The sequence below is a fragment of the Neofelis nebulosa genome, chromosome 13 (assembly GCF_028018385.1).
Source record: "Neofelis nebulosa isolate mNeoNeb1 chromosome 13, mNeoNeb1.pri, whole genome shotgun sequence".
Classification (NCBI taxonomy): domain Eukaryota; kingdom Metazoa; phylum Chordata; class Mammalia; order Carnivora; family Felidae; genus Neofelis; species Neofelis nebulosa.
Genome location: NC_080794.1, coordinates 53,046,337 through 53,068,660, shown reverse-complemented (window position 1 = coordinate 53,068,660; position 22,324 = coordinate 53,046,337). Strand labels below are relative to the sequence as shown.

The window sequence follows — 22,324 nt, the reverse complement described above, 5'->3', positions numbered from 1 at the left end:
CTACTCATCAATAAAAAGAAACCATGGATACAGGCAACAACCTGAATGAAGCCCCAGAGAATTATTCTGAGTGAAACTGCCCATCCCATAAGATAACGTACTTGATGATTCCATTTACATAACATTCTTAAAATGAAAAAAATTATAGACATGGTGAACAGAAGCATGGCTTCCAGGGTTTATGGAAGGGTGGGAGGTGGGCATGGCTATTAAAGGGGAACTTGAGGGATCCTTGTGGGGATGGAAATGCTCTGTCTCTTGACTGTCAATATCACCATCAATATCCTGGTTGTGATATTGTACTAGAGTTTCATGGTATGGATGTACCACAATTTGTTTATCTATTGGAGGAAACTAAGCAAACTGTGCATGGTGTATTATTCCTTACAACTTCATGTGAACCTATAATTATCTAAAAATAAAAAGTTTATTGGAAAAAAAAGGGAAAAAAAACTAATCCCATAAGCAAATGGAAACAGAAGAATTAAGAATTAATGAAAACTCTGTCAATTCTTTTGACTACAAACTGTCTTTCATGAACGCCTCACAGAGTCTATCCTGAATAGAAATTTCTAACTCTAACCAATCTACTCCTTCTCCTAAAGATGGGATCAAAGTGAAGGTATCAACATCCATCTCAATAAACTACATATCTCGTCCAATTACCCTCTTCTTTTGCCAAGGTTCAGATAATCTGTTACCTAAAAAATCCTGAACCAGCATAAGGCCTGAAGCAAAGAGGCACCAGACATGATTATTTCATTATTGATCTCTAAAATAATCTAATTAAACTCCATAAAAACTCAATTATAGGGGCGCCTGGGTGGCGCAGTCGGTTAAGCGTCCGACTTCAGCCAGGTCACGATCTCGCGGTCCGTGAGTTCGAGCCCCGCGTCAGGCTCTGGGCTGATGGTTCGGAGCCTGGAGCCTGTTTCCGATTCTGTGTCTCCCTCTCTCTCTGCCCCTCCCCCGTTCATGCTCTGTCTCTCTCTGTCCCAAAAATAAATAAAAAACGTTGAAAAAAAAATTTTTTTTTTAAATAAAAAAAACTCAATTATAAGCAAGATTGATTGTTCAGAAAATGCTCATGGAAAACCTCTACCACGGTATTATTGCCAAAATGAAACAGGGAAGGAAAAGTCTCTCAACAGCTCAGTTTCCAAACCTAAACTCAGTGATAGTGCCTTTTGCTTTCACTGACGTCTGAACACCTTGATTCGGGTCTTAGACAAACTGTATGCATGCCCACGTGGCCCAGCAAACGGGAAAATGAGCCCCTCCCACTGTTCTCTGCTAATGACAAGATTTACTACCGTGAGCCAGGAGTGACCTTCAGAAACAGCTGACCCTGTGGACTAATTATGCTTCGAAAGAAAAGTAAAACATTAACTTGGCTGAAGGGTCACCGTTGCTTTTGGCATACATTACACACCATTCCATTCAATGAATTGGTGGACTCCATCACATCTCTTAGGGTACATTTTGTAGTCCATATACCCTGTCAATCCCAGGCAGAGACAAAATCGGAAATCCTGCTAGGGCTAGCCAGTGCTTAAAATCTTCCTAAGAGATTGATATCATACCGTATATGCTTTGTGGATCTAAAGCCTTGATCCCCAACCGAGTCTTTTTCCAGCCACTTGAGTTAACTTTAAAGTTCTTTCTTCAAGAACCATCTTTAATCCACCGGGGGCACCCTGCTGGCCTGCTTTCATGCAGAGGTGGGATACCTCTCCGTTTGGAGATGAATCCATCAAGTTTCATAATTTCCATAACTGAATATTAGACCGAGCTAAGCCCACGGAGTTCTAAGTCTATAAAAATGTGGCACAGTAAGTATTAGGGTGCCATCCCCGACAGGTGATAGGATGTTACCCTAAGTCTCAGCATTGTATGCCCCGGCCCTGGTACCCCACCCAGTCACTGCCTTGCTCCCAGTCGCTATTGAATATGTCCAATCTCTAAGACTGGGTTTCTACTCTGTCTCTAATTTTGTATTCTAGTTCCCATTTGGCTGTGACCCAAGTTTTTCTGGCCATCCGGGCCTCCCTTTCTTCAAGGGCTAAAACCTGATTCCTTTACCACCCAGCTACTGACAACTCAAGATGTTATCACTCACCTGACTTTGAGTTTTGCCAGCTCTCAAAGATTCAAGCTCATGTTTCCAGAGTGCTATGAAACAGAAATTCTTGGTGATTTTTCTGCACTCACATAACCAGATCCACCCCAAAAAGAAAGAACAATCCCGGTTCAGACTCATCCTGGACAAGCTTAGACAACTGAGATAGTCCATTTAATTCAATGAAAGTGTTTTGAGTTCTCTTATATGTCTGGCACTTTGCCAGCTGTTGGAATTATAAAGATTAATATGACACAGCTCCTGCCCTCCCAAAGCTTGTTGCTAATTGGGAAAACATACATATAAACACAGATCTTCCAGCTAATATGGGAAATGATTTCCCTTCCCAGAGTAGGAGGGAAGGTGAGCACGAAAGAGAGAAAGAGATTTCCCAACCCTGGAAAAAGTGCCTCAGGTGGGATTTTGTAAGCAGCAGGCACCTGTACTATCCCACCTGGAGCACCCTAGGGAGGTGGGGAGACTTTAGAGGGGACAGCCTGTATGGTAGGTAGCCTCACAGAGACTGGCCTCAAACCCTACAGTTCTCAGCCTCAGCCAAAAGTCGCACACCCAAGCCTGGGATGGAAACCTAGTACTGTCTGTCTTCAGAGAGGCAGGTAGGCGCTCATGGGGGCTTGGACAAGGAATGAATGCATCCAAGGTGGCCAGTGCAGGTCACGAATAAGAGTCCTCTCAGATGTTCCGGTGGAAATAAGACCCCCCAGGCCCTCATAGAATTTTGGGGGTGGGTGGAAAAACCTGAGTTGCGGAGATAATGGATTTTTCTGCCAGCCCTAGCAGAAGTGTGGTTCAAAGCCATCTATAATTAACTTTATAAAAATTGAACACTATGACCATTGTGTGTGTGTGTGTGTGTGTGTGTGTGTGTGCGCGCGTATGTAAAATAAATGTGTACACGCTTACAGGGATAAGAACAAAGCCCAGAATAAATATAGAGAAGGGCACCTGACATAGACATGGAGTCCAGCGAAATCTTCACGGAGAAGCAGATAGGTAAACTGAGTCTTGAAGAGTGGATTGATGGTTATCAGGTAAAGATTGAGCATAAAAGGGATCCAAGTGAAGTGAACCACGTGGGAGGCGGGGGTTGGAGGGAAAGACGGCAGCAGCAGATTTGCCTCTAGGTTCAAGCCCACAGTCTTCTTAGGTTTTGCCTGCTCCTGTTTTCTAGTTTCTATTTGTGAACAGCCCCTGATACGTTATGCATGTTTGTGGGGCCCACTCTGGCCCTCTGTCTCCTTTTTAAGAACTACTCCAGAACCATAACCAAAAGAGTGTCTCATTTACGTTGTCATCAACTGGGCATTCGTGATCTTTCACCACAGCTAGGATGATAAGACATTCAAACTGAAGGTGGCTTAGCAATTAACCTAGTCCAATATTATCCGTGTGCAGACAGAGGAACTGAAGGCCAGAGAGGAGAAATGACCTGTCCTCTGTCATGCATCTTGATGGAGGAAAATCTGCATCCAGGACCTCTAATAGCTAAACCCTGGGTTCACAGTTTAGCAGCTTTTTTGTGTAACTTGCTCACCTTGTTCTGTGTGGATGGGTTCCCAAATGCCCCTCAGGGTTGTGTGGCCGCAGACACTGGCCCTGGGCTCACAGTGACTTCTGTCAGTGCCTGCCGCATTGGCAGTTTATGATGATGTGTAGAAATGGCTGAAAATGGCACTAGAGCTCTCTCACCTCAGGGGATGACAGGGCTCAGGGTCCGGGTTAGGAAACAGTGTCTTCCTCAGCAACAGAAAGGAGCTCAGCAGCGACGGGAGTCAGAACTGACCCTGCTGTTCCTCTTCGTGTTCTGACAGCCACCTCCGATTTCCACTGCACCCGCCCTCCACCCTCTGGTTCTCTGCTACTGCCATCTGGAGGCCAAGGGGCAGGAAAAGCATGGGAAGGAGGGCTTCCCGAGATACAAACCCAGGACAGAAAATGTGGCTCTTGTCACCCAAGCAGTCTGGGCGGAATGAGGCCCTTTCACTGACCCTGTCCAGGCACGGCAGGCAGTCACGGACCCCTGGACACCAGACCCCATCCCCAGGTGGCATCCATCATGACTGCAATGGTTGACTGAAACCCACCTTGAGAAATGCACTTTTCCTCAGAAGAGGGAACTTGAGAAGCTCAGGCCGTTGGAAAGCAATGAAACTTCTCGATGGAGAAGCTGATAAAAAGGGGAAGAGAGACACATGAACAGCATGGAGTGTCCAGCCCCAGAGCCCAGGCCAGGCGAGAGCTCTCAGCCGAGGATGGCTGCTGGTTGAGCGAGAGACGCCAGCTGGGGCACAACTGGGGGAGGTACCTTGCAGTTGGGCTACAGCCACTCTGGGGAGTCTTCAAAGAAAAACAATAAGTAGGCCAGTCGGCACTCAGCCAGCTGGAGATTTCCAGAAATGGGCCTTTCAGATACTCCCCAGTTCAGATCTTTATGCACTGAACAGGCTTCATGCAAAAATTACCCAGTAAAAGAGATACTAGACCGTGCTGCCCATCCCCAGACAGTGAAGACCTCCTGTTCCATCTCGGGTGCAGATTCAGTTGGGAGGGGCAGTGACATTTGGGATGAAAGACGGGCAGAGTGGCGCTGCGTGGGGAAGCCCGGTCCTCACCAAGCTGTCACATGTCGTGACACACCACGGCCTCTTCAGTGATGGAAAGGGTGGTGGTATCCAAGCACGTCCAGAAATCCACAAATTCTTTGACACTCCTCCTGTCAAAAGGTGGAATCTGTTCTCCCTCCTCTGGAATATGGGCCAGTCCTAGTCACCTGCTCCTAACAAATAGAATACCCTGGAAGTAACTTGCGTGGCTAGATCACAAAAGGTCATGGTGTGGCTTCCGCTTTCTCTCTCTCGGTCTCTCTATCCCTATCTCTCTCCCTCTCCCTCTCTCCCTCTCTATCAGGATGCTGGCACTTGGCACCCGGCCACCACCGGGCGGCCACATGGCAAAGCCACACGTGGGTGTGAGGGAGTGAATCCTCTGCCCATTGAGGCCCCAGGCTGTCAGGCTGCCCCAGAAGGTACGAAGTGGAGCAGAGATGAGCTGAACTCACCGAGTCAGGCCCAAACTGCAGATTCATGAGCAAATTAAACATTGTCGTTAGTTTAAGCTGCTAAACGTTGAGGTGCTTGATCACACATCAACACATACCCAGAGCAGAAAGCTTCTCATTCAGACTTACCATTTTTGCAGTACTTGGAAACTGAGGCCCCAGTGGGGCAATTCTTGGCCATAAGAGTAAACCTGCTGCTCAGACACTGGCGTCTGGCCTCCCGGACCAATGCCACGTCCTTTGCCCCACATGAGGATACATGTTCTGTGTTTACTGGCATAGCACTCCCAGGAGGAGTGGGAAGTGGCCACCAAATGGCCTCACCTGAGCAACCTCTATCTTCTTGTACTGATGTCACACAGTGGGATGGGCACCTGGGGTCCTGGGAATAGGTTCTCCTTGCATGCCACCCAGTGCTGTTTGTAAAAAGAGCCCTGGGCACCTAGCAGTTGCTGGGGAGACAATGGTGGTGCTTTACCAGATCTCGGTACCCTGGGAGACAACCCCGCATAGATATGAGAAGGTAAAACTCTTCCCAGCCCCGGAGTGGCTTCCTGGATTCTTCAGAGGGTCTCCTCTGAGGTGCAGGGAGCCAAGGGGCAGAAGCTCTGTCCAGTTGGAGCCCAGAGCTGGAAATTAATAGGGGAGAAACAGCAGTGAGCCTCATGCATGTGCTCCCTGCCCGGGCATGAGGCTAGCATCTAGAGAGGACAAGCCGTCTTACAGAGAACTAATCATCGAAAGAAAAAAGTACTGTGCCCCTAGGTGAATGCAGATGGAATTTACGGGCTTCAAGGGACAGGGTGAAGTCCATGGGGTGGCAGTGTCAAAAAGCAAAGAGGTGGGACCACTGGGAACCAGAGAAGGGCCCCAGACCAGGTGACGGCTCTCGTTTTTCATGCATGGACTTTAACGTGCATCTGGAAGTTCTGCAATCAGCCAATCGGTCAGCAAAAGTATGACGAATTGATTATTGGGAGCCCAGGACACCCCTGAGCTTTCTAGAGTAGCAAAAGTGATGGGCAGGGCCCTATTTTAAGGATCCACAACCCTGTTCCTGCAGGACTGCCCAAAGGAAAGCTAAAGGCACAGGTAATGTGGGGAGTGCATGCTGCCCACACAGGGCAGGGATCTGGGGTCAGAGCTCACAAAGGGACCTGAACTTCGTAGAGTTGGACAGGAGGGAAAGGACTGTGGGTGAACGCCCACAGGAGCCCAGAGAGAAGTTACCAAGCACCCTCTGAGCATGTGGCTGGAGCCTGCACTGGACCCACTACTGCCCCACAGACCCAGCACCCTTCACCTGAGAAGGAGACTCCTGGACCTGAGCCCCACCTCTCCAGCCCATGCTCTGTACACCCCACTGCCCTGCCTGCCCCCCACCTGCCTCTCCATCACCCTTGCTTGTTGATAAAACTCTGGGTCTGTTCTTACCCTCTGCGCTGGACTTCATCCCATCACTTTGCAACTGCTGGGCTTGTTCAGGTCTGGCAGGAAAAGGCTCAGAGGTTCAGAGGGGGCTTCTGGCCTGATGAAGTAAGACACATCCACAGTCCAGAGCAATGCAGGGTTCAGCATAATCAGGCCATAAACTAAGGCCACAGGCGAATGCTGTTTAAGCCCAACAAAGGGAGAGACCAGCTCGTAGGAGGCTCCAGGAAAACCTCCTGCAGGAAGGAACACGTGACACCTACCATCAAGAATCTGTTGGAGCTAGGGTTGAACCGTGAGAGCAAAGAGAAGAGGAAGATAAAAATCTAGACAAAAGACCAGTCCTAAACAAGGCTCAGTGATAAGAAACACTGTAACTAAATCAGGGAAGACTCCGCTTCCTCACTGGGCGGGAAGAGGACCACACTGTCATGTTGCCCCACACAGCGGGCTGGGGTAGATCGTCGGGGCCCGGAGAAGAGGCCATCCAGAGCAGGGAGAATGAAGCTGGGCCCCGCCTGATACACACACAAGGCAAGGGTGGGAATGTCAGTCCATGTCCCTCAGGAGGGCACCCTTGAGCACCAGGTCCCCAGGCAGAGACGGCAACTCGAGGGAAATTCTGGGAGACATTGCCCTGGGCCAACCCTGCTTCCCACCTATGCTGTGAGGGCCACGGTTTACAGTGCAGGACACCCTGCTTCTCCGTGTCCACACACGATTATCAAGCACATGTTCAACCTCATTGCCCCAACCCTGCACCCTGTGTCATTACCTTCCCCAGAGCCAGGGGCTGGGATGGGTCTGGAACCTCCCGCAGCCGACCACTGCTCCTCATGACTGCTTACCATGCATGAATGCTTGGCACGTGGGCCTCAGCCACCCAGCCCTTTCACTGGAGCTCATAAAGAGTGCGGACAGAGGGGCGGGAAGGCCTCCCAGTGGATTCTCCTTTGGTAGCGCAAAAGTCTAAAGGACTCCTGTCAGAGGATGGACTGGGATGAGGTCCTTTCCTCAGATGCGGTTTCCAATTCACAGGACTGAGCGGGCTCACTGACTCCAGTAGGACCCTGAAACCAGAAACACTGGGGATCAGTATGGTCTCTGAGAATTAGGTTTTCTTCACAAGGAGCAGAGACTACCCCCAACCACAGAGAGTGAGGGTACCACCTGGTTCTCCAGGGGGCAAGCATCCCTAATGCCTCCGGGTAATAATTAAATCAAGGTGGTGCCTTCCCAGGGAGGTATATCTCTCGTAAGAAAGTGCACAGTAACGAAATGGTGACGGGTGGCCTCATGGAATGGGGCAGTGCAAGAGCCGGACTTGGCCAACACAGGCTCCCACTCTAGGCCTCTCCAAGAGCTCATCTCCATGCCCAATGGGAGGAGCCTTGGGGGAGCCCAACCTTCTTCAGGTGTGTGCTGTGGCCTGGGGCTCTAAACTCCCCAGCGAGGCTCCCAGCCTTCCTCTACATGCACACTGGCTCCAGGAGTTTGCTGGCAGCTTAGAGCACAGGACGAAAAGCAAACTCTCTTTCCAGCATGTTGAACTTTGCACTGGTTTAGCCTACTTGGGTGGCCAGCTGGTTGGCCATACATGGCTGCCATGACTTGAGGCAACCTCCCTCATCCAGCTCAAAGGCCCAGTTCTTCATGAATCTTCACTGTGTTTTAAAAAAAGGGTGGGGGGGGGGGGCACCTGGGTGGCTCAGTCGGTTAAGCGTTCGACTTCAGCTCAGGTCATGATCCCGCAGTTTGTGAGTTTGAGCCCTGCATCAAGCTCTGTGCTGACAGCTCGGAGCCTGGAGCCTGCTTTGGATTCTGTGTCTCCTTCTCTCTCTGCCCCTCCCCAACTTGTGCTCTGTCTCTCTATGTGTCTCAAAAAATAAATAAATGTAAAAAATTTGGGGGCGCCTGGGTGGCTCAGTCGGTTAAGCGTCCGACTTCGGCTCAGGTCATGATCTCACGGTTTATGAGTTCAAGCCCCGTGTCGAGCTCTGTGCTGACGGCTCAGAGCCTGGAGCCTCCTCCGGATTCTGTGTCTCCCTCTCCCTCTGTCCCTCCCCCACTCATGCTCTTTCTCTCTCTCAAAAATAAATAAACATTAAAAAAATTATTTAAAAAAAAACATTTAAAAAAACAATCCTGCTTTATCCCTTATCACATGAATTTAAACTTAATGACACTGTAATGAAAGGCATGGAGTGTGGGGTGGAGAGGCCTGAATTGAGTATCTCCTACATGGCCCCAGTCATTCATTTGGGCATTTGCTCCCTGATCTCCTGGAATTCCACCACCCGCAGAAATGTTAGAGGTATGAGACCCTGTTAACAGAGAAGAAAATCAAGGCCAGAGAAGAGAGGAATTTGTATGAGTCTCACACCGAAGTGAATGACTTCTCCATTCAAACCATATGACTCCAAAGTTCTATTTTATCAGGATTAGTGTCGCCCACCTGGACAATAAAAGAATAAAGAGAGAAATTCTCTCTCTCTCTCTTTCTCTCTTTCCATCTCTGTCTTTGATTAGAAAACCTGTAACCAAAACCACAGCACTGTTTTTCAGGTTCCACCATCTTCCCTCCAATGTGGATCCCACGAGAAAGGATCTGTACGGGCCAGAAGCTTCTGTGGAGGGTAGAGGCTGGATCCTGGTGGCTTTGAGTGTCCACCTGCTGGGGAAGCAGCTTTCCTGCCTGGCTCCCAGCTTCCACTCAGAAAAAGTGGGAAAGGGAACAGGCCACAGGTAGCTACAGGCCCAGAATGGAGATCATACATAAGCTGGAAACCATGCAGTCAGGGTTTGGGGGTCCGGACCACGGGAAGAAGACTCTCTCCACAGGGAGGGCCCAGCTCTCCACTCACGGGGCCCAGCTTCCAAGGGGCCTGCGGGAACAGAGGAAGAGGGAGACGGAGTGAGTCAGAGCTTCAAGTGCCACAGCTGTTGCCACAATGGAGGCATTGAAGCTGGTGTGGGCAGAAGCAGGCAGGGGAAGGGGAGAAGAGCATGGAGGGATGGGGCCACCAGGAGAGCCCCACATGAGAGGGCCCGACGTCTAAGGAGCCACAAGGAAGGAACTGCACTTTGAGGGAAGGGGCCTCCTGACCTTTAAGTCTGCCCTCGGTGCCACAAGGGGGGCAGGCCGGACCTCAAACAGCCCCCCTGGGCTCATGCCTGCATCTCATTATCTGCCCTGCCCCCAGATGCATCAAATGCCCGTTGTTCTCAGCTTCCCCACCCTGCTGCCACTCAAGTCCTTGGCTAAAGAATGCGTTGTGGGCACAGGGACAGTAGAAGAGGAAGAGACTGAGTGCGGCCTGTGCCCTCCTCTGCTCTTCCCCACCCGCCCTCAGTGCCCCAGGTCTTCAGTGCCTCTGGAGGCTGGGGACAGGTCCCCCCCCCCCACCACAGCCTGCCCCTGAGGAGGTGCCTGGCCCACGACGGGCATCGTCTCCAGGCCCCAGTGCGGCTCCCATGAGTTGGCATCAGCCTCTGCATCTAATCCGCTGCAAATCTGGGTTCTCACACCAGTGCCCTCACCCTCAGACCTGTGGGTCTAGCCTTGTCCACTGAGGGCTGGCATTCGCTCCTTTTCGGTGATTATCAACAGTTGAATGGATCCTCTGGCAGGGGCAGGTTTGTGTTTTTAACCTCCCAACATCCTTCAAATGTTTCCTTCGATCCTTTCCTCTCCACCATCAGTACCTTACTCCCAGCTGCCCTCCTCCCTGCCTTGGACACCCTGGAATATTCTCCAGGCCTCTTGTCCTGGAGACAAGACACTCCTCTTGAATGATCAAAGGAGGCAGCTGTCTCTCTGGAAGGTAAAGAGGACTGCCCCCCTTGCCCAAAGCATATCCCATTAGTCTGACGTCCGAAGTGCTGTGGAAGTTGGATTAGATCCCTCCCAGGTGTCTTTTAATTCTGCAGAGGGGCACAGTTTGCTCTCTTCAGACAGAACCGTTGGACTAGAGCTATGTCCGGGCCCTTTTATTCTGCTGCTTTATGTGTCTGTGAGAAAGACCCTGGGTCGGGCCAGGACCACGTGTGAAGAGGGAGCCTGACTCTGGGCCACATGGGCACAGAAGAGCCTTTATTCTGGCGGACTCTTGATCCCTCGCTCTGACTAAGCCCATTGGTGCACTGCAGGGGGAGGGGGATAAAAAGAAAAGTCTTGAGGAATGCCGGGGAAGGAAGAGAAGCCGAGTGTCTGGATGGTATGACCCCAGGCTACAACGCTACAGTGACTCTCAAAACATTCTCCCGTATCAGGAAGATACGCGCGCTCCCCCAGCGGGAGTGGGACTACAAATTGTTCAACTAATTGGGCTGCATTCTGAGCTCAGCCTTAGTCCAGAGCAGGCCTCCTGCACAGGGATCCCCCAGGACAGACCTGTGGGGACTCTTGCCCCCTGTGGTCAGGAGAGTGAGCTGCTGGGCTGGGGCAGGTGCCAAGGTGAGGAAGGGGAGCTCCCAGTCACCAGCGGGGGGCTAGGAGATGATGAATAAAAAGACAACTGGTCCGGCATTGCTCAGTTCACAAAGAATTTACCATCTACAATGGTTAGATCCTTAAGCAAGATTGCCTTCTCATTGCTTTGCACGTAAAGACAATTAAGCTGAAACAGTGCCTGCGATGTTCATGGTTGCAGAGTGTGGGGCGAAGGGGGAGAGCGGAGTCAGACGGGCAGCGTCCCAGGGGGGTGATGTGATATCCCGCTACATGACACTGCTCTCTGGGGACTTATGAACTCCGCAGTAGAGGTTATGGGTAGATTGTGGGAACTCTTCATGAGGCTCTTAAAAAGCTATCATTGGTGTAAGTTGCTTTTACAGACATCCCTGGAAACCATGGGGAGAGTTGGCTAAGTCGTGGGGTAGTGGTAATTGCACTGAGTTCACACCAAAGGCCAAAGAGGAGCCAGAGAGATTGAGAGACAGAAGACAGGATCCTCAGACCTCTGAACCTACGGCCTGGGCCTCTGTGGGTTGCTGGGCAGCGACTATAAACCCACGTCCCTCAAGGCATTGGCCAGCCCAGCTAACAAACAGACATCTTTGGTCTAAAAGGAAAAATAAGGTGACAGGCAGAAATGCTATTTTTGTTGGGGCGCCTGGGTGGCTCAGTCGGTTAAGCAGCCGACTCGGGCTCGGGTCATGATCTCGCGGTCCGTGAGTTCGAGCCCCGCGTCGGGCTCTGTGCTGACAGCTCGGATCCTGGATCCTGCTTCAGGTTCTGTGTCTCCCTCTGTCTGCCCCTGCCCCGCTCACGCTCTGTCCCTCTCTGTCTCTCAAAAGTGAATAACCATTAAAACGTCTTTTAAAAACAACAAGAGCCCTGCTGATATGAGATAGGGGAAGGTGTGAACCAGTCTTAACTAGTGGAAAAACATCAAGGTGCCTGTACGTACGCTGGACTGGGTTATCCATGGGAAGGACACCTGGAAAGAAGTACTGGAATCTGGGAGTCCAGGGCAAAAGATGCTGAGGGAGGAAAAGGATAGCGAGCCCTGCCTGCCACACCTTGGCAGCCTCTGAATAGACACTCGTCACCCCAATCTGTTCTTCCCTTCCCATCGGTGGAACCCTGGCCATGTCAGGATGGGAGACCGGGGCTGGAGTCTGGGATAGAAGGGAAAGAAGGAAGAGAACCAATAATTGTCCTGATAACTGGGCATCCACCATAGCCTCTTCTGAGCAGACAGGGCCAGCGCAGAGATGGCGAGGGGGCCGGGGAAAGGATGTTGAAAGGAAGAGCCTGGTGGTCACGCTGGGTCTCTCTCCTAAAGCCTCGGGGCACCTGTCACCTCTGTAAGAAGAGTAACACCCTGTGTTTGTCAGGCTTCTTGCAGGGTCCTGGAGAGTAACAAGCACACCATCTGAGCTGGGATGTGGAACCGAGGACGGTGAAGTGAGCTGACATCTGCGGCCTGCCAAGGACACGCACCCCTGACTGATGCTCTCCACGTATGCTCCTTCGCTAAACCCTCAGATGCCCTCAGCAGGACTAGGTTTCCACATGAGGAAAGAAAGCCGTGGAGTCAGGAGCCAGGAGGGCAATTCAGGAAGGCACATCCGAGCTCCTTAAGATGCAAGGTCATCCGGGTCCTTTACAAGTTTGAGGTTCCTTGATTCTATTGGTCTGTTGTTGTGAGTCCAAGAGCGAGGTGTGCCTGCCTGGGGACGTAGATGCGAACAGTAGTTTCCTTCAGGCTAGTAAAATCACAAAACACAGAGGCTTAATTTCTAAAAGTTCCCTCAGAGGTAGCATTGCCTTTATGAAAATGGTAAAGGATACGTGAATAGACAGAAAGAACTAGTTTTGTCAGAAGGGATTCCGTAGTTTGTTTGCACGTCTAGCCTCTAGGGTTTGACATAATTAAGGAGCTTGCCTTTTCCTGGAGTGTGCACACAATGCGCACACGCACAACATACATGTGTACACACACAACACTCTGGGTACTGTGCTAAGCTACCTCTGGCCCCGCATTAGTCACATTCTTTCTTACAGCACAATGCCCTCCTCTCTCTGGGCTGATTGTCTTTTATGATTAATGAACATTTTAAATACCCACAAATTCTGCCGACCGGCTTTGAAAAGCACTAAACAATCTCCCAGCTGTCGTCAGGACGGGCTTTGGAGTCCGCGATGAGAAAGTACCCAGGGGCATCTGTGGAGGAGGGGCCGGGTGCTGGACACAGGCTACTGAGGTCCAAGCCGTCCAACTTGCTAGCTGTGGGACCCGAAGCAGGTGCCTTATCCTCTCTGAACCGCCGTTTCTCCATTTGTAGCCGGAAATACGATAGCATCTGCTTCTGAGAGTTGGTGTGGGGATTAAATAGTTAGCCCAGAACACTGTTTAGAATAGCACCTTTGGTGTCATAAGGCAGGAACTCCAGATCCTCCTTCTGTGGGCTCAGACACCCAGGATCTGCAAACTGTCAGGAGGTTTGGAGCTTCGTGCCCACAGCAGCCACACACCAGATTGAGTCTGGGGACTCTAGTGGTCTGAGCCTTTAGTTTCTGGGCTCCTGGGTGCTGGTTCCTTTTTCAATTTCTCCAGTGAAAGTAACCTGTTGGGCCTGTGAACCTTGCTCTTGGACCCTGGCTTGTCTGGCTCAGCATTGACTCCATATCTGCCCAGTTCAGGGGTCTGTCTCATTCCCACCCTTGTTCGGGAGCTGTTTCCACAATACAGATCCTTCCAGAATTGCATTGCTACCATCTCCCAGACGAAGTGCCAACCCTGTTCAGAAGCTCCTGCGGCCCCAAGATGAGAAGCAGGAAGTCAGAGGAATGGTTCAAAGACTAAGCAAAGTACACCATTTGAACTCCACTGGACAGAGTTTCAGAAACAGTGGCCCCTGGAGAATGGCAAATTCTCATTGGGCCGAACGCAGGGAAATGATCCCGCCCGCCCCACAGGCATCCTGCATGTGGCCCATTTGAATGTGTTGAGATGCACAGTAACCCTGACAAAGATGCGGGAGCGTAATGGCCCAGGGGGATGTGCTCTGACTAGGGTTGCCACCCGCGGTCACTGGTGATGACTGCCCTTTGATTGGTGCCCTGGAAGTCCTGAGGGAATCTTCCTGACCTCCACTCCCCAGGCTCTCCCATGGTGGAAAAAGCCCCCAGATCCCCTATATTAAATCTCTCTGCTTCCCTACATAACCCTGAGCAAAGCCCCTCGGTGACAGCTCTCAGGGTCCAAGGCACCGCCAGCTGGAAAGACCATCCACACTCCTTCCCACACACCCTCTGCAGGAGAATTCTTGCTCACACCAGGTCTTTCCCTGATGCCAAGCCTTTTCTATCTGCAGGCTGGGAGCTCATTTCTCCAGGAAGTCTTTCTTGACCCAAGGACCCAGTTAGGTCTCCTTTCTTCATGCTTGCTACACCGTATGCATCGAACATCTTGCTCGATGTCAAGATCCGTGAACAAGCAATTATGTCTGTTTTGCACCCCATTGTACCAGCACAGGGCCTATATACATAGACTTTGTATTCATGAATAAAATAGATGAAAAATGTCGAAAGGCTTTGAGATCATGATTCCTGGGATAGGGAAAGAGAATATATGCAGCTCAAATCCCCGAAGTCTGATAAGGAATGCATATTGGCACAGACTCTGAGCTGGGTGGGCTCCACGAGGTACAAAGGTGAGCCCACTAGGAGACCACATCCAGGAGGTGTGAACATGTATAAGCGTCTGGTGGTCTTTGTGCAACTGCATTCTGTTAAGGTTTCTGGTGACTTCTGCCTCCCTTTGTCCCTCTAGGAGCCATATTTGTGCCTGGAGGAAAAGCAGTGCCAGGAAGGAGACCATTCCCAGATGTCAGGAAAGCCACCTCTGCACTCCATGGATGGCTTATTTTAGTTCCTGAACTTTCCTTTTCTTTTTTTTTTTTTTTTATTTTTTTTAATGTTTATTTATTTCTGAGACAGAGAGAGACAGAGCATGAGTGGGGGAGGGGCAGAGAAAGAGGGAGACACAGAATCCGAAGCAGGCTCCAGGCTCTGAGCTGTCAGCACAGAGCCCGATGAGGGGCTTGAACTCATGAACCGCGAGATCGTGACCTGAGCAGAAGTCGGACACTTAACCGACTGAGCCACCCAGGCGCCCCAATGTTTATTTATTTTTGAGAGAGATAAGAGACAGACTGAGTGCAAGCAAGGGAGGGGCAGAGAGAGAGGGAGACACAGAATCTGAAGCAGGCTCCAGGATCCGAGCTGTCAGCACAGAGCCCGACAAGGGGCTCGAACTCACAGACTGTGAGATCATGACCTGAGCCGAAGTCGGACGCCTAACCGACTGAGCCACACAGGCGCCCCTAGTTCCAGAACTTTCAACAAAAGGAACCAGTTGGTATCTGTTCCTTGAACAGCGTACTTAAAGGATGAGTTTACCTCATTTAACCATTTTTATATATTTCATTAAGGTCTAGGAAAGAAATTTTTTTTTTTTTTTTTACTAAACAGAGTAACAGTCCTACCTGTTGTCACCATGAGTGGGGAGAGGGGGAGCTGGAACACCACTGGACGGCCAAGCCCTGTTGAAGCTGTGACCAGGTTTTAGCTTGTGAAAGTTCTGCAAACGTGCTTTTAAAACCCTACACGATTTTGTATAGACTGCCCTGGAGAGCAGCAGAGTCCAGCTTTTCCACACCATGTGTCATCTGCGTCTGACTTACTACCGCTGCCCCTCGGCCCCCCTGGCCCAGGGCTCCTCACCCTCTGCCCCCAGGGTACGTCTGGGGCTACATCTCACCCACCTTCCGAGAAGCAGAGCTGTGGGCAACAAAGCTTAAAGCGGAGACATCACCAGGAGTATACACACAAAAGCAGGAGACAGGAGAGGAGCCAAGAACAAGGATCAAGTGGAAGAAGCCATAGGGAGGAAAAAAAAAAAAAAAAAAAAAAAAAAGCCACCAGGTCTATCAGAACAATACTGGACCTCTGCCGCCCTCTAGCAGACGCTGGCCGCACCACCTCCTCTGCCGTGGGAGCCCAGGAACAGACAGCAGGCTCAGAAGCTGGGTTCCACCTCAGACACCGCCACTTTCTAGCAGGTGACGTGGGGAAGTTATTGAAAACAGCTGGGCAGTTATCTCATTTGTAAGGAGGGGGTAATACTAGTCTTCACCTCCTATAAGACTGTTAGGAGGTTTAAATGGCCAAGATGGGGAAACAGGGACCAGATTTAACCTCCCCCAGCAAGAACCCCTGGGAGGTGGGGGGCAGGTCTGACCAAATAGCTGAAATAACAGCTTTCAACACACAGCAGATCAGACACGAAGTACGGGGAGCCCTGAGAGAGAGGAAACAAATGATCTCTCTCATTGCCCATCTCACTGACCAGTTTCCACGGCCCAGGGAGGGGGCCCGGGCATGGCTTGCCGACTCCACGAGTTGAGGAGACAAAGCTGAGAGTCTGAAGAAACCAAGGCAGATACTGAGGAACTGGAACAAGAGAAAGCTGCAAAGAGACACAACCCTAGAGCACTCCAGTGCTCGCCCGGGCAGCACAGATACTCACACTGGAACGACACAGAGAAGTAACATTAGCATGGCCCCTGCACAAGGAGACGCGCAAATTCGTGAAACTCCGGAGAACTCCAGAGAAAGGGTCCCCTTTAAGTATGTAGCAGAGTACCGATCGGCACACGCGTGTGCAGAAACTACCCGAGCCCAGGAGAGGACCACCTGACTCACCGCAGGGCAGGGTACCCAGCACTCACACAGGACGGGAATAGCGTCTCTTCCCTCAAGGCAGACCGAGAACTTCACAAACCACGAGGCATTTACCTGGAGTCTTGCTTGAGGACTAGGGAATGATTACCCCCAGAGTAAACACAGTTTCAGCCCCCCTAAGAAACTTAAAGGCATGACCCGAAAGGGTCAAACTCTTTCTAAGTAACTTAACGGTATCCCAGGACTAAGCTCCAAAAAACATGCAGTAAAACAAAAATATCCAGCACACAACATAAAAAGTAACAATGTTCAGCATTCCATAAAAAAATAAAATAAAATGGCCACACATGCAAAGGGGCAGGGAACGTAACCCATAATGAGAAGAAAACTCCATCAATGGACTGAGTGCCAAAACAGGGCACATCAAAACTGGTGGGAGAGGGATCAAGCAACACGTTGAGGGGAATTCACAGCACCAAACCAGGTTTGGAAGCAAGAAAACTTTCAAATCCCTGTTTATCAGCTTCCATCTTAAAAAAAAAAAAAAAATAGAAGAGCAAGTTATACTGAATGTAAGCGGGAGAAAGGAAATAATAAAGCTCAGGGCATACATAATGGAACAGAAAATAGAAGAACAACAGAGAAAAATCAGTGACATTAAAAACTAGAAGGTTTTTTTTTTTTAAGAAGACCAATAAAATTGATAAACCCCTGGTCAGATCACAAAATAAGAGAAAAGATTCAAACTACTAATGTCAGGAATGGTAGTTGTGATATAATTATAGGCTCTACAGCTGTTATAAATAAATAAAGAAGAATATTGTGAAAAACTTGAGGCCAACATAGTCAAGAAATAAAATGAAACAGACAAATTCTCAGAGAGCCGTTATCAATGCTCGCTAAACAGTAACAGATAACCAGACAGTGCCCTGTATCTATTTTTAAAAGTCAATGTATACTTTAAAAATCTTCTCACAAAGAAAAATTCCAGGTTTCATTACCTAACATTAAGGAAGAACTAATACCAATTCTACATAACTCTTCCAGAAAATTGTATAGGAGGAAGTATTTCTCAAGCCATTCTAGGAGGCAAGTATTGCCCTGATACCAAAACCAGACAGACTTTATAAGAAAACTACCGACCAATATCCTTAAGAAAATGAATACCAAAAACAAAAAAACAAAAAAACAAAAAAAAAGCTAAATTTTAGCAAATTAAATCCAATGATATAAAAAGATAATACATCATGACCAAGTGAGATATATTCCCGGAATGCAAGGTCACTTTATGATTTGAAAATCAATCAGTGTAATTCACCGTATTTATCAATTAAAAAAGAAACACCATATAGGCATCTCAACACAGTAAAAACACTTTCAAAAACTCCAACCTTCAGGGCACCTGCGTGACTCAGTCTTTAAGTGTCTGACTTCAGCTCAGGTCATGATCTTATGGTTCGTGGGTTTGAGCCCCATGTCAGGCTCTGTGCTGACAGCTCAGAGCCTGGAGGCTGCCTCGGATTCTGTGTCACTCTCTCTCTGCCCCTCCCCTGCTCATGCTGTCTCTGGAATCCAACCCCTTCTCACGATACTGCTGCTAGCCTGGCCCCAACATCTGATCTCCTAGCTTCCACCCTACCCTTCAATGAACTGTCCCCAGAGCAACCAGAATATCCATTCCATGTCAAATCTCACATCTCTCTTTTCTTTCCTCGCAGCATTGGCCAGAACCCCAAACACCACATCAAACAAACAGTGATAGCAGGCATCCTGATCTGGTTCCTTAAATTGGAAGAATAGGAGTCTAATGTTTCTCCATTAAATATTAGGTTTCTGGGGGATTTTTGAATATAACTTTGGCCAAGTTAAGAAAAATTTCTCCCATTCCTAGTGTGATATTTTTTAATCATAAAAGTTGAACTTTGTAAAATACTTTCCTACGTTAATTTAAATTGTTCTGTGATTTTTTTTCTCTAGAATGTTAATACAGTTAACATTTTTTTACCAAAAGTTTTAAGATAACTTCAGATGATGAGCTACCTTTGTAGGTTACACCCTATGTGAGCATGATATATTTTTTAACATGTTATTTCATTCACTTAGCTAAGATTTGAGATTTTCCTTCTACCGTAATTAGTGAAATTGGAGTACTGTTTTCTTTACCTTTATTGTTCTTATCTGAATTTTGAATTAAACATTACATTAGACTCACAAAACAAGCCAGAAAGCTTTCTCTTTTTCTAGTGATGGAATCACTTATAAAAATTAGGGATTAATGATTCCTTGAACGTATTCTAAAACTCACCTAAAACTCATCTGGACTTGGGGCTTTGAAGATAGGAAATCTTTAAATACCACTTTAATTTCGTCAATAACTATTGGTTTAGGTAACTTTTATAATTTCTTCATGAACTAATTTTGGCCCTTATTCTTCTTAAACTGCATTCTTTGCATTTGTTTTTTTTAACTTATTAGCACAATTACGCATAATTTAATGTTCAGGCTATGCTGAGTTCACTTACCAGCCTGTAATTATATGTACAGGCCAGTCTTCTTCCCAGTTGGAAAGAGAGAATTGGGGCCCCTGGGTAGCTCGGTCGGTTAAGCATCTGACTTCTGCTCAGGTCATGATGTCGCGGTTAATGGTTTCGAGCCCTGCGTCAGGCTCTGTGCTGACAGCTCGGATCCTGGAGCCTGCTTCTGATTCTGTGTCTCCCTCTCTCTCTGCCCCTAGTCTGCTGATGCTCTCTCTCTCTGTCTCTCAAAAATAAATAAACATTTTAAAAATTAAGTATAAAAAAAACAGAGATCGTTTTCTTTGATAATGTTCATACATATCTCTAGAACTGTGCACAACTGATAATGTCTCCATGAGATTGTGCGCCCCATGTCCTCCTCGGAGAGTCTGTGAAATAGCCATTTCAAGAAGCTCTGTCCTGCCTGGGTTCTTTCTACAATAAAATATAGATGGATCCTTCACACTCTTCTTCCTTGCCTTGCAGTTTCATGCCACCAGGGACTGCTACTGTGTCTTCCACATTCTTAAGATTTATCTCTTCCCATTCAGTGCCCAGTGCATTGCCCAAACAACCATGTCGATGGACTGATTACAATTGGAAGTGTTCTCTCTGCTGCATTACAATAAATCCAGGATTAACCAGAGAATCGTTATCTACAACTTCCAGTTGTTGGAAATATCTCTCTAGTATACCTTCACTTTTAGAAGTAACCAGCTAAGGAGTGCCTGGGTGGCTCAGCCAGCTAAGCCTCTCACTTTGGCTCAGGTCATGCGTTCATGAGTTCGAGCTCTGCATCATTGGGCTCTGTGCTGAGAGCTCAGAGCCTAGAGCCTTCTTTGGATTCTGTGTCTCCTTCTTTCTCTGCCCCTCCCCTGCACACTCACTCTCTCTCTCAAAAACTGAATAAATATTTTTTAAAAACTTTTTAAGTAACCAGCTAAAATAATAACTACCATTCATTCAATGCCTACTATAAACCTGACATAAATCAGCACTTTGGGTATGCTAGAAGCTTTATTAAAGCCACAGAAGGAAAAAAATCTTAGTAACTTTCTTCCACTGATTGGGAAAACATGCCTTACTTGTGTTAAGTGACTTGCCTGAAGTCATTTAGTGAGTAAATAACAATGGGGACTCAAATTGAGATCCATCTGGTTTTAAACTGCTAACTGAAAGCTGGAATTTTTCTCAATAAAGAAGCTTCCAAGGAATGACCCAAATCAAATGGTTTCTGCCAAATCAGGTATACCTACAAAATTTTAAGCTCCTGGCTAATATTTTAATTCTTGGATAGCTATTAAGTTTCATGCTTGTACTAACTCCTGCCTACTGGAAGTTAACTGTCTGCAGTCTTATACTGAGGAAGACTGTGCAACTGCGTTTGTGCTAAGAGACGAAGATTGCAAAGAGTGAATCTAATGTTTGTATTAGTCAAGACTGTCCAGAGAAATAGAGCCAGTGGGATGGATAGATTAAGAGAGAAGAGGAGAAAGAAAGAGAGAGAGAGAGGCAGGCTGGGGGTGGCTGGCTGGCAGACAGGAAATTCTAGCAGGAGTTGATGTTGGGGTCTTGAGTGCAAGGCAATTTAAAGGCAGAATTTCTTCCTCCCCAGTGGACCTCAGTCTTTTCTCTTAAGCCCTTCAACTGACTGGGGACCACCCATATTATGAAGGGTACTCTCTTTACCCAAAGTCTACTGATTTAAATCTAAAAACTACCTTCACAACAACATCTAAACACGTGTTTGACCAATCAACTCAGTACCATGGCCTAGGATAGTTGACACATAAAATTAACCATCACACAGTCACAGACCAGGAAGAGCATATTCTGGACAATAATGGATCTCAAATTTTAGCATGTATGGGAATCCCCTGGAAGGCTTACGAAAACACAGGTGTGGAGCCCCAGCCTCTGACTTTCCGATTCAGTCGAGGGGGGCTGTCTTATAACAAGTGCCTTGATGCTGATGATGCTGGCCCAGGGACCACACTGCGAACCCCTGCTACATAGTTGCTACTTTGCTCTAAGTGATGACATTGAACCATCATGAGCCATCATCACAGAAATGTATGCTTCTGATCTGTATTGTATAACAACAATTTCGAGTTTTTCCAACACTTAAAGTTTTCAACAAGAAGGACTTCCTTAACCCCCAGAAAAATGTCCACCCAGCCCTGAGCCCCCTCATACGATTATATAAAGAAAGTTATGTGACTACTCACGTACCAGTAATCAGTTAATTCATAATTTAATTAACTTAAATTTAATTTATTGCGAAGCTATAGAGACACAGCCCTGCGGGTCAGCCTGGACGTGGCTGAAGTGCGATGGAAGGGTACCACGAGTCAGGACACCTGGGTTGGGCGAGATCACGAGGCTCACAGTTCGTACCACTGCTCAAAGCCAGAACTCCCAGTTCCTAGTGCTTCCCTCCCTCAGGCCTCAGTTTTCACATCCATGAAATGAGTGGGTTGGCTCAGGTCTCTCCAGACCTAATTAGTCTTCCACCCAGGTCTTAACACATCTTGATTCAGTTCAATACAGACACTCAGAGAGTTCGTGCTGGCCAAGGGGGATGGGCTGCTCTGTGAGGTAGGTAGGAGGTTCCTGTGAGTGGAGGAATCCAAGAGGGAGGATACTTGGTGGGAACTTCATAGAGAGAATTCAGAGGGCAGACTGGACACATCTGTCTCCTCTCATACTGTAAAGTTCTCCGAATCCCTGAATTCCAGCCCAAATTCCTGGGATGGAGCTTAAAAGGAAGAAACAAACCTTCAAGAAATACAGGAAGGTGCCATTGTTGCTAGAATCATGACGGATGCCCATTATAAAAATATTCACGGTACTCATGCATCTTATGTGCAGAAATCCAAAATCATATTGTTAAAGCAGTTTCGGGGTTTCAGAAAATAAATAAGTAAATAAATAAGTGTCGGGTCTCTACACCTCCAGGAAAACTGTTCCCACTTGGATTAATC

The 22,324-nt window shown here is 48.2% G+C and overlaps 1 non-coding gene across 1 annotated transcript; it reads left to right on the top strand.

Moving 5' to 3' along the window:
- The first annotated feature begins 16,640 nt into the window (after nucleotides 1–16,640).
- On the top strand, nucleotides 16,641–16,750 carry LOC131493747 (U6 spliceosomal RNA). The gene has a single exon (XR_009252838.1). It is a non-coding gene; the product is annotated as a U6 spliceosomal RNA (small nuclear RNA).
- The last annotated feature ends 5,574 nt before the right edge of the window (nucleotides 16,751–22,324 follow it).